Source organism: Rattus rattus, chromosome 2 (assembly GCF_011064425.1).
Source record: "Rattus rattus isolate New Zealand chromosome 2, Rrattus_CSIRO_v1, whole genome shotgun sequence".
NCBI lineage: Eukaryota > Metazoa > Chordata > Mammalia > Rodentia > Muridae > Rattus > Rattus rattus.
The window spans coordinates 118808825-118822580 of record NC_046155.1 but is presented as its reverse complement, the minus strand read 5'-3'; the positions used below and the strand labels follow the sequence as shown (position 1 = coordinate 118822580).

General features: G+C 38.4%; 1 protein-coding gene across 5 annotated transcripts in view; it reads right to left on the bottom strand.

Moving 5' to 3' along the window:
* Cpeb1 (cytoplasmic polyadenylation element binding protein 1) overlaps positions 1-13756 on the bottom strand; it is a 103765-nt gene that overhangs the window by 88066 nt on the left and 1943 nt on the right. The window lies entirely within an intron of this gene.

Sequence of the window (13756 nt, the reverse complement as noted above, 5' to 3'; positions counted from 1 at the left end):
ACTGTACTGTACTTTGGCAATTTGCCTTAGACTTATACTAAATATACATACAGTTGAACATTTGTATTTAAGATTTTGAATATACTTTTTACTGCAATTTTAAGCAGCTTTTATATAAATTACCACACAAAAGGGGGGTGACAAATTAGGAACATGTTTTTCTTGCAAAATAATGTAAACCTAGCTACATCTGTATGCTTCTTTTAAATCTCCATCAGGAAACTGGGAAGGCTTGGTTCAAGGCCATCCTGTTACATAATAAAACAGTCTCAAAAAGAAAGAAAAAACAAAGGAAAAATTTACGGCAGGAGGGTATGTGGGAAAATATGTTTAATTATATATATATATATATATATATACACACACACACACACACAGTATACATATATATGGGTTTCGTACTATTCATACTCAATGTATGTATGAAACTGAAAGAGGGAGAGAGAAGGGAAAGAACAGGGTACCCCCTGCCAAGGTCTTTTTAAAAATAGTCTATGAAAAATACAATGAATATAATTTTATTTTGGTACATATAAAATTAGTAATACTACCCACTTTAGTGATAACCAATCATTTTAACCAAAAATAGACATTTCACACAGCTCAATCTAATTATTTCATGAATACTTAAAAACTACTGGTTAGAAATTGAGATCACAGAATGGATAAAACAGTCCATGTCTCAAAAGAATTCATTTAATGGGGTGAGTAAATTCAGTCAAGCCAGAGAAAAACAAGGAAAACAAAATGGTCAAGAAAGTAATAAATCAGTCTCAGAAATGGTTTCACAATTAAAACTTCTAAGTTAGGGAAAGGTTAATAATCAAGAGTTTCAATAAGCAGACATTTAAAAAAAAGTGATAGACAGGAAAAAAGGACATAAAACACAGTATATTCAAGGAGAGCAGTGCTCCAACAAGCATGAGTGTATTTCACCAGGAATAAAGGCTACCCCATCAGAAAGAGAAAGGAATCTATTGACCATCTCAAGAGACTGCTGACAGCTCTTCTTCCTTCATGACCTTCCATCATTTCTACAACGGCTCTTTCTCCTTATTGTTGTAAGTGTGTGCAAAGCCCTTCTATCTTAATCCTCAACTACTGCCCGTTTTTTCTGCCTCATGACCAACCAGTATTTATCTCCTGTTCTATAACATGGTCAACATGCTGTTCCCAAAACCTTGACACTATAGAGCTCCTAAATCAATGACTTCATAATTGCCAAGTCTTTCTTGGCTTTGTTGGGGGGGGGATTGGCATCCTCAACTACTCTACTGAATTCAGCAACAGTTTTCTCCTGGTTCTTCCTTCTTTGGTTAGTTTTATGTAGCTACAGGGTACTTATATCTACCAATCACCCAGTCTTAATTCTATTGTCAGTCTGAGAAGAAAACAGAACAGTAGCCAGAATACACTTATGAAAACAGCAAGGGAATCATTTAAAGATTTTCAGTTTTAGATTATGTTTGTGCATGTGTTTATGTGGATATATATGCACATGAATGCTGCTGCTCACAGAGGCCAGAAGTTGTTTTCAGATCCAGCAGAACTGGAGCTGTATGCAGTTGTGAGCTGGGAACTGAATTTGGTTCTTCTACAAGAGCAGAGTAGCTTCTTGATCATCTCCCTAGGCCCAGGATGGGAATATTAAATACCAAAAATTGTTCAAAAATAGTTGACAGCACATGGCCATTGTAACTATAGCTTTTGTCCACAAATACTAGTCACTACTCGCTGTAGGCATTGCTAACTCTACAATCTGATAAGCTGCAAGGCTCTTTGTGACCTTATCTGTGCCTCTGCAGCATGCCCAACACTAAGGTCTGCTGTACTGTCAAGCTCTCAATACAGGTACCATGATGGCTAGATCCATGCTATTCTTCTTTTATAGGTACTTCAAGGCGATTTAATAATACTTACATAAACAGTAAGTTTCTTTAGAAATAGGATATTCACTCACTAATTGTCTTCTGTCAAAACTCAGAGACTACTCAGAATTTGGGTTGTAAGTATTGACCACAGAGAATTCCTCAAATGAAACTCCAAGGCTCCAGAGTTATGTCAGAGTTGTTTCCCAAACTCCTCTCCTCCTCTCCAGTGTTTCTCAAACTGCCTGATATAGAAAGAAGGGAAAAGGAATCTGAAGTCTGGGACCTGTTTTAATCCTAGAGCTCCATTAACTTAAACCAAGATGTTCAATTTAGCTAAGCATACATTTTCATTCATAGAATAACAGTCTCAAAAATCATTGTTGTCAAAAGATACCAAAGGCCCCAGAACAAGCAGTCATCTAGGTTCTATTCATTCTAACATAATTCTTACTACTATCTTTTCCTCTATTACCAAAAAAATGAGTTCTATCAAAGAACAGTTCTGACATCCATCTTTCCTTACACCCTTGGGACCTCTTGATAGTTATTATTCCTGTTATACATTTGTCTTTTCTTCAAACAGGATCAATTTTATTTAAATTTGAGATTCTTCCTTATCCCCCCACTTCCCTCTGGTAGTCTTCCTCTAGCTTCTCTGTAGAGAAACCTATTACCTCCAACTCCCACACCCTTGCATATCTCTTTAATCCTTGAAGTTAGGCATCAGATGCTACTCTCCTTCCCAACATGTTATGGAATGTCTTAGCTGCTATTCTATTGCTGTGAAGAGACATCATGACCAAAGCCAACACTTTTAAAACAAAGCATTTACTTGGGGGCTTGCTTACAGTTTCAGAGGTTTACTATATTAACACCATGGTGCTGGAGTGGTAGCTGATGTTGCGTCCTGATGCTTAAGCAGAGAGAGATTGTGCCTGGCATGGGCCTTTGAACCAATGACACACTTCCTCCAATAAGGCCATACCGTCTAATCCTTCTCAAATAGTGCCACTCCCTGGTGACTAAGCATTCTTATATATGAGCCTACAGGGCCATTCTTACTCAAACCACCACAGGTAGAATGCTCTCTGTTTAGTTCCCTGTGCTTTATAAAGTTTAATGGGCAATCCTTGAACCTTTCAGGATATTTTCTTTCTGTATGTATGTTCCTATCAATAGAGACCTTTGAAAATTACAAATAAGTAAAGGTCCTGTATAGGAGTACAGTTATCAAACATTTCACTCTCTAACATTCCTAAGGACTGATCTCAAGAGCTTTGATACACACATATCCTATCTATCAGTATGTTCTCATTAAAACCTGTTTATACCATTGCTGAAGTAATTAAACTATGTCAATTTGGGAGAAATCTTTCTTTTTTAATTAACATTGTAAAGTACTCCTGGAACTGAGAGTTGTTAGCCATATTGTAGGGGCAAACCTGGGTTCTCTGCAAGAGCAATGAATGGTCTTAACTGCTAAGCTATCTCTCCAGACCTATCCCAACTTTTTAAGTTAATTTATTAGAAACTAGCTACATTTTATCAGTTTCCCTATAATCTGTTGATATGTATGTATTGTTTTGTATTATATCAAGAAATCTAGTTTCAATGAGTTCCTAGAAAGATTATTTTCAGATAATTTTGATTATTCCTTTTTGCTATATCAAACCTCGTAAGCATGAACTTCTTGAAAGTTTAACAGCATGACAACTGACAGTATATGGATAGGTCCTTCAAATGCTGTTAGATTAAAATTCCTAAGTCCAATTCACATTTTGGATGGACTTTTTTTTTAACCCACATCTGACTTTGTAACACTTATGTCAGCCATGTGACATTCTTCAGATACTGCAAATGTTGACATACTTAACAGCACCGTAGCTCTCATCAGAAGTCTTTTAAGTATATTATGTATAGTGTCAAAGAAATGTTTTCTAAAATTCTAATTTCTCCTGTGCTCAAATTTTATCACTGGCAACAAATTCATACTGTCAATCATTTTCTAATTAAGAGACTGATACATTCTATCTGTTTTAAATAAATCTAACAAATACCCCAAGTTGAACAATCATGGTTTATTTAGTGTTCTTTTAGGTACGGGATGTATTTTTCTTGAAATAAAATCATAGAAATTCTTAAAAACCACTCTAGCTGGATGAAGCAATAGTGTTCTCCACTAGTTCCCTACTAGTCACAGTACACACTCAAGACTTAGTAAGCTTGATGTTTTTTATTGCTTCAAGGACATTTTAAATTGGCTTGTGGGGTGTTGTATAAATAATTCAATGATGGATGCTATAATTTAATGGCACTGCTAAGGTGCAAGCGGCTGTATTTACCCCCACCACTTCTGTATTATCAGTGAAAATACCTCTGTAGTTTAAAAGCCACTGATGGACCAAGTGTGGAGAACATGCCTATAATCTCATCACTTGGGAGACTGAGGTAGGAGGGTCATAAATTTGAAGTAAACCTAGGCTACACAGAAAGTTTAGAACAGCTTGAACTATATGATTGTTTCAAAAGGAAGGAAAAAGAAAAGTCCATGGCATGTTAGAATTATGAAATACTTGACTTTGGAGACCTGCAAGAGTCTGTGTATGTAGCACTAAGAATTTCTGTCATAAACTCAAAGTTCCTTAACCATAACTTTTTTTTTTAAAAAATCTCTTCATCTTAGTGGCCAACTTAGATTTCTTTTAAAATCATTTTAACTGAAAGACAGCACACACCCAGTAAAGAGCATACAAATAAGCTTATGGCTTAATAAATGGTGACATATTTGTATAAATCTAAGTACCACGCCAAAATAAAAACACATCTACATTATAGGTTTTTCTGTGCTCTTTCTCATTTTTTTGTTTCAGCCCATCCCCAAAGGCTTACTGTTCAGAAATGTGTTTGCATGCCTGTACATCTGTATGTGTAGAAGCAGTAGTCAAACTTCCCGTTCAACTATCTATGTTGTTTGATGAAACAAGGTGTCTCAATGGCCTGGAGTCCATTGTTGTTACCAAATTGGCTTGTTCAGTTTTTTTCCTTGTGATTTTTTTTTTTTTTGGTTCTTTTTTTTCGGAGCTGGGGACCGAACCCAGGGCCTTGCGCTTCCTAGGCAAGCGCTCTACCACTGAGCTAAATCCCCAACCCTTTTCCTTGTGATTTTTGAGTCAGGTTTCAAGTATCCCAAACTGTTTTCAAACTGGCTATATAGCCAAGGACAACCTTGAAATTCTGATTTTCCTGCCTATATACCTCCCAAATGCTGGTATTACAGGTATTAATTACTACTTTCCATGTTGTGTGGTGCTAGGAATCAAACTCAAGGTACCTTATGCTAATAGCCAAGTACTCTATCAACTAAGCTATATCTTAGTCTGGTTTTGTTTATTTTTGGACTTCTTATAAGTGGAGTCATACAACAGGTAGTCTGGGGTCTGGCTTTCTTATTTAATGTTTAAATTATTTTTGTTTTGAGAAAGGGCTCCACCGTGTAGCCTTAATTGACCTGCTACGTAGACTAGGCTGGCCTAGAACTCAAAGATCCATCTGTTTTTGCCTTCTGAGTGATGGGTTTAAAGGCATTACACCCCCACACCCAGAAGGCCTGTTTATTATTATTATTATTATTATTATTATTATTATTATTATTATTATTATTATTACTACTACTACTACTACTACTACTACTACTACTACTACTACTGTACTGGGACAAAGCCTAATGCCTTGTGACTTGAAAGTGCTCTACTAATAAGTTATATAACCATCCTTTTTTACAAATTATTTTTATTTTATTGTTTTAACAAATTGTGAAGGAGTTTAAGAGTTCAGACTAGTCTACCTCAATCTCCCAAGTAGCTATACATACAGGTATATACTAGCAGTATGAAATGTCTGCATGTTAACAAATGCAGTTAATCACAACTTATGGGCATATAGCAAATAATTAAAACAGTAGGTATTGGGGTTGGGATTTAGCTCAGTGGTAGAGCACTTGCCTAGCAAGCTACAAGGCCCTAGGTTCGGGTCCCCAGCTCTGAAAAAAAAAAGAAAAGAAAAAAAACCCAAAACAGTAGGGTATTACAGCTATCTTCTGTTTTCTCTGTATCTTTAAAATAATTTTTTTATTTTATGGTTTTGCCTGTATGAAAGTGATGGATCCTCTGGAACTGGAGTTACAGACAGCTGTGAGCTGAAATATGGGTGCTAGGAATTGAACCTGATCCTTTGGAAGAGTAAACTGTGCTCTTAACCACTGATCCACCTCTTCAGCCCTTCTCTGTATCTTTTGACTGTAATAAATCTTAGCTATTGGTACAACTACTGCTTGACCCCTACAAGTCTTGGAGTGAATCATCCTACCTGAGCATGGTCTTGGGCATATCTGACCACCAATGGGCATTTGCTGTTATCATCATCATCGTCATCTTCTTGTTCAGACTTTAATATTCTCATTAAAATCTGTTAACTGTTCTTTAAAAATATCACACTTAACCCTCCCCCATACGTGTGTTTGTGTGGGCACATGTGCAAGGGTCAGAGGACAACTAATGTGTCATCAGTCTTTCTGTCTTTACTGTCAAAGCTCTTAGTTACTCAGTCATATCAGAATTTGGGTTTTTAAATTTGGATTAAAAACCATTACACTGGGTCATTTGGCTAAATATCAAGACCTTTCTACCTGCTGAGCTGCCTCCCATGCCACACTTTTGACGCATATCCTTTTGTAGTCAGACGTACTTGTTTCTTCTGTATATTCCTTTGACTTAAGATGTTACATTTTTGTATTAAAATTTTAGTGATATTGTACTAGTTCTCTAAGCCTGTTTTGGAAGTCCTTTATTTTTTACATACCTCCTACCTATGTTATTTCTGTATATTTTTGCTTTTATTTATAAGATAGCAGACACCTTATTTACCTGCTTATGTTCCAATTAGACTGACTCCCTCAAAGCTGGGAGTTTCTTATTTAATCCCACAGTGGCCCTTGGCACAAGATGAGAAAGCAGCAAAATATTGTTAACTTTTGGGTTCCCAAGAGTTGCATTACACTGTTCATGGGCCCTCTTTTTTGTTTATGTGTAATGGTTTTTAATCCAAATTTAAAAACCCAAATTCTGCTATGACTGAGTAACTAAGAGCTTTGACAGTAAAGACAGAAAGACTGATGACAAAACTTTTTTTTTTTTAATCTTGAGAGGGTGAAAATGGGAAGGACTAATGAAAAATGCTCTCATCCAGAACAGTCCAATAAGGACCAAGAAGCAGGGAGATATATCTAGGAAGCAAGAGTACCATGAAAAGTGACAGGTATAAACATGTAACAACAGCTGAGGATGGTGGGAAATGCAGACTGATACTATTCGTGCAAGGTAATGCAGAAGAAAATAGAAACATTTAAGAGCCACAGGAAACACAAGGCATACAATTATAGCAAGTCTTTAAGTTCTAGAAACTAAAATTTTCCAAAGGGAAGTTTCCATCGTTTCCAACAATGTACTTCCCTCCCATCTTTCTGTAACAAGCCTAGTGGGATAGAAAACAGTAACAGCCAAACACAGTCTTGTCTGTACGATGGCACTAGAGCAGCAGTTCTCAACCTGTGGGTTGTATTTCACAAGTAGGGGTCACCAAAGACCATCAGAAGTATCAGATGTTTACATTACAATTCAAAACAATAGCAAAATTACAGTTATGAAGTAGCAATGACAAGTTTGTGCTTTGAGGTCACCACAATATGAGGAACTGTATTTAAAGGATCGGAGGGTTAGGTTGAGAACCACTGTACTAGAGTCTCAAATTTAGTTGGAAAAAATGTAGACTAATTGGGTAAAGAAATAGAATTGTCTATTAGCTCTACTAGAAGAGCAGAGGGAACAAACTGATTCTGTTTTAGACTTGGAAACCAGAAACTGGTTGGTAATATGCTTGCTACACAAGCATGAGAACCTGGGTTCAAATCCACAAGACCCACAAAAGAAGTGGGGCATGGCACCATGTTCCTGTATCACAGAAAAAGGAGACTCAGACAGCTGGATCCCTGCAGCCCCTAGTCAACTGGCCAGATCCAGGTTCAGTGGCCTATAAAATAAGATGTAAAGTGATTAGAGAAGTGATTAGTATACACACACCCATCACCCGCACATACATCCCATCACACAGACACACACCATCACACACACATACACACACAGACACCATCACATACATCCACACACACACACAATCTCTCACACACACACAATCTCTCACACACACACTATCTCTCACACACACACTATCTCTCACACACACACCATCTCTCTCACACACACCATCTCTCTCACACACACCATCTCTCTCACACACACCATCTCTCTCACACACACACACATCATCTCTCACACACACACATACACATACTACACACACACACCAACACATAAAACCTGCTACATTTAACATGCATCAGATAGACCAATGCCTAGATCTTGAGAACAGCAGTAAACAGCCTAAAACTTGGTCACACAGTCAAATGGGTACAGCTATGGAAAATCACTGCCCCCTATGCAGATGAACAGGTCTGAGCCAACAGGTGAACCATAGGGTATACCAAGATGGAAAAATAAAAAGGAAGCCTGTAATCACAGAGACCAATGAGTCGAAAAAGTAGGAAGCATTAATTGTAGTAATTAAACAGAAATTTTAAGTAAAATAAAATCAATATAGAGGGTCAAGGTACAAGAATTCTAGAAGGACTATTGGGCCTGAAAATGAGTTCCAATTCTAGCTATATGGCCAATCACTGCATAAAATTAAAAACAATCATTTCATTCTAAGCCCTTTTCCTTTGTCCATTAAAACAATAAGAAATTAGGCTTGGTGTCACCTCCAAATTATTGCTGGGAGGCAGGTCTAACATGTTTTGAGCTTTAAAACACTTCCAAGATTATAGCTTTTTTTTTTCTTTTTTTTCGGAGCTGGGGACCGAACCCAGCTAGGCAAGCGCTCTACCACTGAGCTAAATCCCCAACCCCAAGATTATAGCTTTAATAATAAGAACAACAACAACCACTACCTCGGGAGAAAGGGCCAACTCAGAAGACAGCTGGCATCAGAGCCCGAAACTAAGAGCAGAACTAAAATGTGGAAATGCGGGATGCACAGGTGTAATAGCATCAAGTACTGCGCCAAAGGTCAGCCCTTACACACACACACACACACACACACACGCCTACCCAGCAAGGCAACTATTCTCTTCCAAAAAGGAAGGATATTTTCACAACCTTACCAAAGGAGAGCGCAGGTAGCTGTGCTAAATCCATCTAGACAGCATCATACCAGCATATCACGCTGGTGAGCAATAAAGAGACCAGGAACACCATTAGTCAAGTTACATCTAAAATCACAGTGAACCCATTTTTAGTACACAAATCAATCTTTAGACCTAACCTTCTGGGGATTCTCTAATCACCTCAAGGGAAGTCAGCACAAAAATGCCTTAAAAATAAAAACAAGGGGTTGGGGATTTAGCTCAGTGGTAGAGCGCTTGCCTAGGAAGCGCAAGGCCCTGGGTTCGGTCCCCAGCTCCGAAAAAAAGAACCAAAAATAAATAAATAAATGAAATAAAAAAAGTGTTAACTCACTACTAAGAGCTACTTGAGACTAGAAATGGCTAAGTGATTAAGAGCACTTGCTGTTCTTACAGAGGATCTGCATTCACATTCCATTACCCGGTAAGGGACTCACAACCATTCACACACATGGAGAACGTACATACATTCAGGCAAAAACATAAAAATAAGCAAAATTTTAAAGAGCTATTCAACCCACAAAGAAATCTCAAAGAAATGAAGTTTAATTCAAAGGTAACCCAGGTGTTCATCTAAACTAGTCAGGAATACTGCCATCCTATTACTTAAAACATCAAATATTAAAGCAATAATGTAATCCCTGACACAAAGAATTGGAAATTATATCGATAATGTCATTTAAAAAAACAATGTGAATACCAACTTCTCATGAAAAGTCAAATACCTTTCTATAAAACTGTAAGAGGGTTCAGTGGATAAAGGCACTTGTCACCAAACCTGACATCTATGTTAAAGCCAGGAACCTAGGGGCTGGAGAGATGGCTCAATGGTTAAGAGCACTGACTGCTCTTCCAGAGGTCCTGAGTTTAATTCCCAGCAACCACATGGTGGCTCACAACCATCTGTAAAGGGATCTGAAGCCCTCTTCTGACATGTAGGTGTACATTCATACAGAGCACTCCTACATTTAAAAAAAAAATGAAGAAAGTCAGGAAGAAAAACAAAAAACAAAATAGAAACCTATATGGTGGGAGGAGAGAACTGATTCCTCCAAGTTGTCCTCCACCACCCACACACACACACACAAAGTAAATGTAAAAAATATGAAATGTCACATTTATTATGTATCTTTTAAGTTGATCTTTTCAGCCTGGTAACTGAAAGTGATAGATGCCTAATGGTTGGTAGTCCTGTCTTCAACATTAATCCTTTCAGCACTTGGGATCTATGCTTACAGAAGAGACTCTTCACTAACAGCTTTGAACTGAAACACGACAAACAGCAGCAGGGGGGACAATGGGAATTTCCAAAGCTGCAGTGTGGAGAGCAACAGAAGTGGAGTAAGTAGCATCCAAGGACTTAACGAACACTGAAAAATGTTCAAATGAAAGTCCACATCATTTGTGTAACTGCCTCACCCTAAGCTCTATGTACAACCCCACTTCTACTTTTGTCCCAGGAGCTTTGGGTCAAATTTTACCCAAAGTCAGTTCAGTTTTGATTAGGAAAAGCAGATGTACAGACAAGATTGGCTCAGCTCTTCCAACACTAAAAATTAAATTTTTGCTGATTGTTGATTCTCTTAACATCTCCATCACTAGCTATTGAAAACAGAAGTCTAATACAGTAGTAGTCCCTGGGTTGGTTAGACATTCTTGCCCAACTTTAACTAGAACTATAAATTCACTAATGAATTTGCCCTTTATTTTTTTTTCTTTTTTTCAGAGCTGGGGACCGAACCCAGAGCCTTGCGCTTGCTAGGCAAGCGCTCTACCACTGAGTTAAATCCCCAACCCTGAATTTGCCCTTTAAATGGATAGGATTTTAGGTCAATTATCTAAGGAACCTCATACCAGTGAATTACACATACACACACAACACTTGGTGATAAAATGGACACCAGAAAGAGCTGTTGTGTAGATGCCCCACTCACCCACTGCTCTCTAGTCTGCCAACACTGAACTCACCCTGATTCTCTTGGCTGGTAAAAGATGTCAGAGACTAAAACCAGGGAGCATTTTGAAGTTCTTATCTTTACTCAAAACTTTCCAGGCAATGAGGAAAGAATCTACGAGAGCTTGTGTTCTCACATAAAAAACCACTTGCCAAAGGTTTTGAAATATACTCATTACTACTTTAAAGCCTTAAGAATAAGATACAGAAATAAATGTTCCTTCTATAACCCCCCAATATCTATTAATATGACTAGATATAATACTAAGAGTCTAAACTTTGCCCAGAATTAAAGACCCAGCCTCTCACTAATGGGTCAGAGTCCTTTTGTACCCTGGGAGATAATTCTTTAGGATTTTACAATTTGGTGTACACACACCAAAAAACAAAAAACAAACAAACAAACAAAAAAACACCAACAGAAAAAAACAAAAAAATCCCAGCTCAGCCCAACCGCAGCTTTTTTCTCAGAAGGAGGCTGCTATAGATGTGTTGGGAGTTCAAGGTCAGCCTAAGATCACATAAGGAGATCCTGCAGAGAGGGGAAAAGAGAAGAGGAGGGAGAATAGGGAGGAAGAAAGGCACACACTTAGTCTTACTAACTCTTCCGTGGAACTCTAGGAGACATCACTATAGGCATTTGGTAAAGATAGAAAAGATGAGATTAGGCATCACTCTACTTTAATCTGTCTTAAAACAATTATATAAAATTTCAGGGCTGTCAAAATGGTTCAGCAGGGGGGTTGGGGATTTAGCTCAGCGGTAGAGTGCTTGCCTAGCATGCGCAAGGCCCTGGGTTCGGTCTCCAGCTCCGAAAAAAAAAGCAAAAAAAAAAAAAAAAAAAAAATGGTTCAGCAGGTAAAGATACTGAGTCTGAGCCCCAGGATCTTATGCTGAAAGGACATAACTAACTCCTGAAAGCTGTTTTTCTCCCAATATGCAATTATTAAAAATGTAATAAAAATTCAAAAACAATTATTTCAAATCTGCCTTGTCTGAGGAAAAATTATTGAAATTTTATCTATGCTGAAAATGAAAGTTTTCTGTACAGTAGGATGGGAGGTCAGCACAGTAGGAGGAGCCTTTCTCCAGACCTCTGGCTATTAGGTCCAAATGCTCTGACACACATCATGGAACAGTAGACACAGCACATTCCTTCCAGGCACTAATGCTCAGAAGACCTATACTGACTTCTACAGCAGTAGGAGATTCCTATCTCTACAGACAGCTATAAAAATAGGACCAGCCCATAAACCCTTTCTCTACATCATCCATCACCAACAACCTTTTGATCCTTGACATGCCAAGGCACACAACATGTAACAGATTGGGATAAAGCAACAAAAAGACCCAGGATCCCATTCCATCACTTAACAGCTTTTGGAATTCGTATGTGAGCCGCAACTGCAAACTACTTTCAGGTAGAATCCAACATCAAAGATGTTGTATTTGATCCAAACTGTGTACGTTTTTAATCGCTGTGCTTATAAACCAGGGATCCTTCAAAATGGGGAGGTGTCAAAGGTCCACTAACTCTGGACATCAAGTACTTCAGTAATCAATGAATGCTTCCTTTAGAGCGGCACAGACACACAACCCTGTAGGTCAATGGCTACTACTCTTCCCTTTTCTTCAACTCATTTATTTTACCTTGGTATAATTTGGGTTTATAAACCACTTAAAAGATTTAAAAAAAAAAAAAAAAACGAGTCGACTGCCCCAGATGCAAATACTTATCAAAGCAGCCATTATCAATAGCTCCTTGCTAACAGGTTTGGTGCTATTCTTAGAATCATACAATTTTGTCTTCCTCCTTCACTTTCTGCTTTATGAACACTTAAGTGTGCCACAGCACTCTAATTGCCTATACTGAAAGGACCCCAGAACCATTCCTAACTGCAAATGTCCCCATGATCGTTAAATGCATGTGTCAGCTCTCTAACTCCTGTCTGCTATACAGGCTGACACAGCCTCCCTTCCACACTGGGGTGCCTCTGACAGGGAAGTTGTCCGTGAAACAATCATCGGAAGAGAAGCAAGTATTTTCATACAGTTGTCAACTTTGTTTAAACAGAGCCAGCAGTGCCAAACGACTCAAATTGAGATTAACTGTGGGAATGGGAGGGTGGGGCATGGTAAACGCGACAGAAAATGCCCTGTTTGCCCTGTAAGTTCCAGGCACGCTCTTAAAGATAAATGATCAGCGGTGAATCTTAACCACTACTGCCCTTAGGGGCTCCTAACAGGGCAGAGCTCTAGTTCGCATTCAAAGTCAGCAGCCCATTCCTTTCTACATACCGGGAAAACAATTACCAGCTTGTATTTCTGAGGTTTTGGTTTGCCTGTTGTATTTTTCTTTTCTTTTCCTTTTTTTTTTTTTTTTTAAATCTTGGATCCCTACACTCAAAGAGAGTTTGTGAAAGTGAAAACTCTCCTCACCTAAGTCTCCACTGGTACATGTGACCCGAATCACCTAAGAGGTGGCCTGGAGAAAACTGGTACATTCGTGCCTTTCCAGAGCACTAACCTCGACCCACTTGCCTTGGCTCCAGCAAATGACGCAGACCAGCAGTTTACCCAGGTGCCAGAAGAGTGGGGAGGCAGCCCGGTAGCCAGGGAGACCAAAGGAAGCAGTTG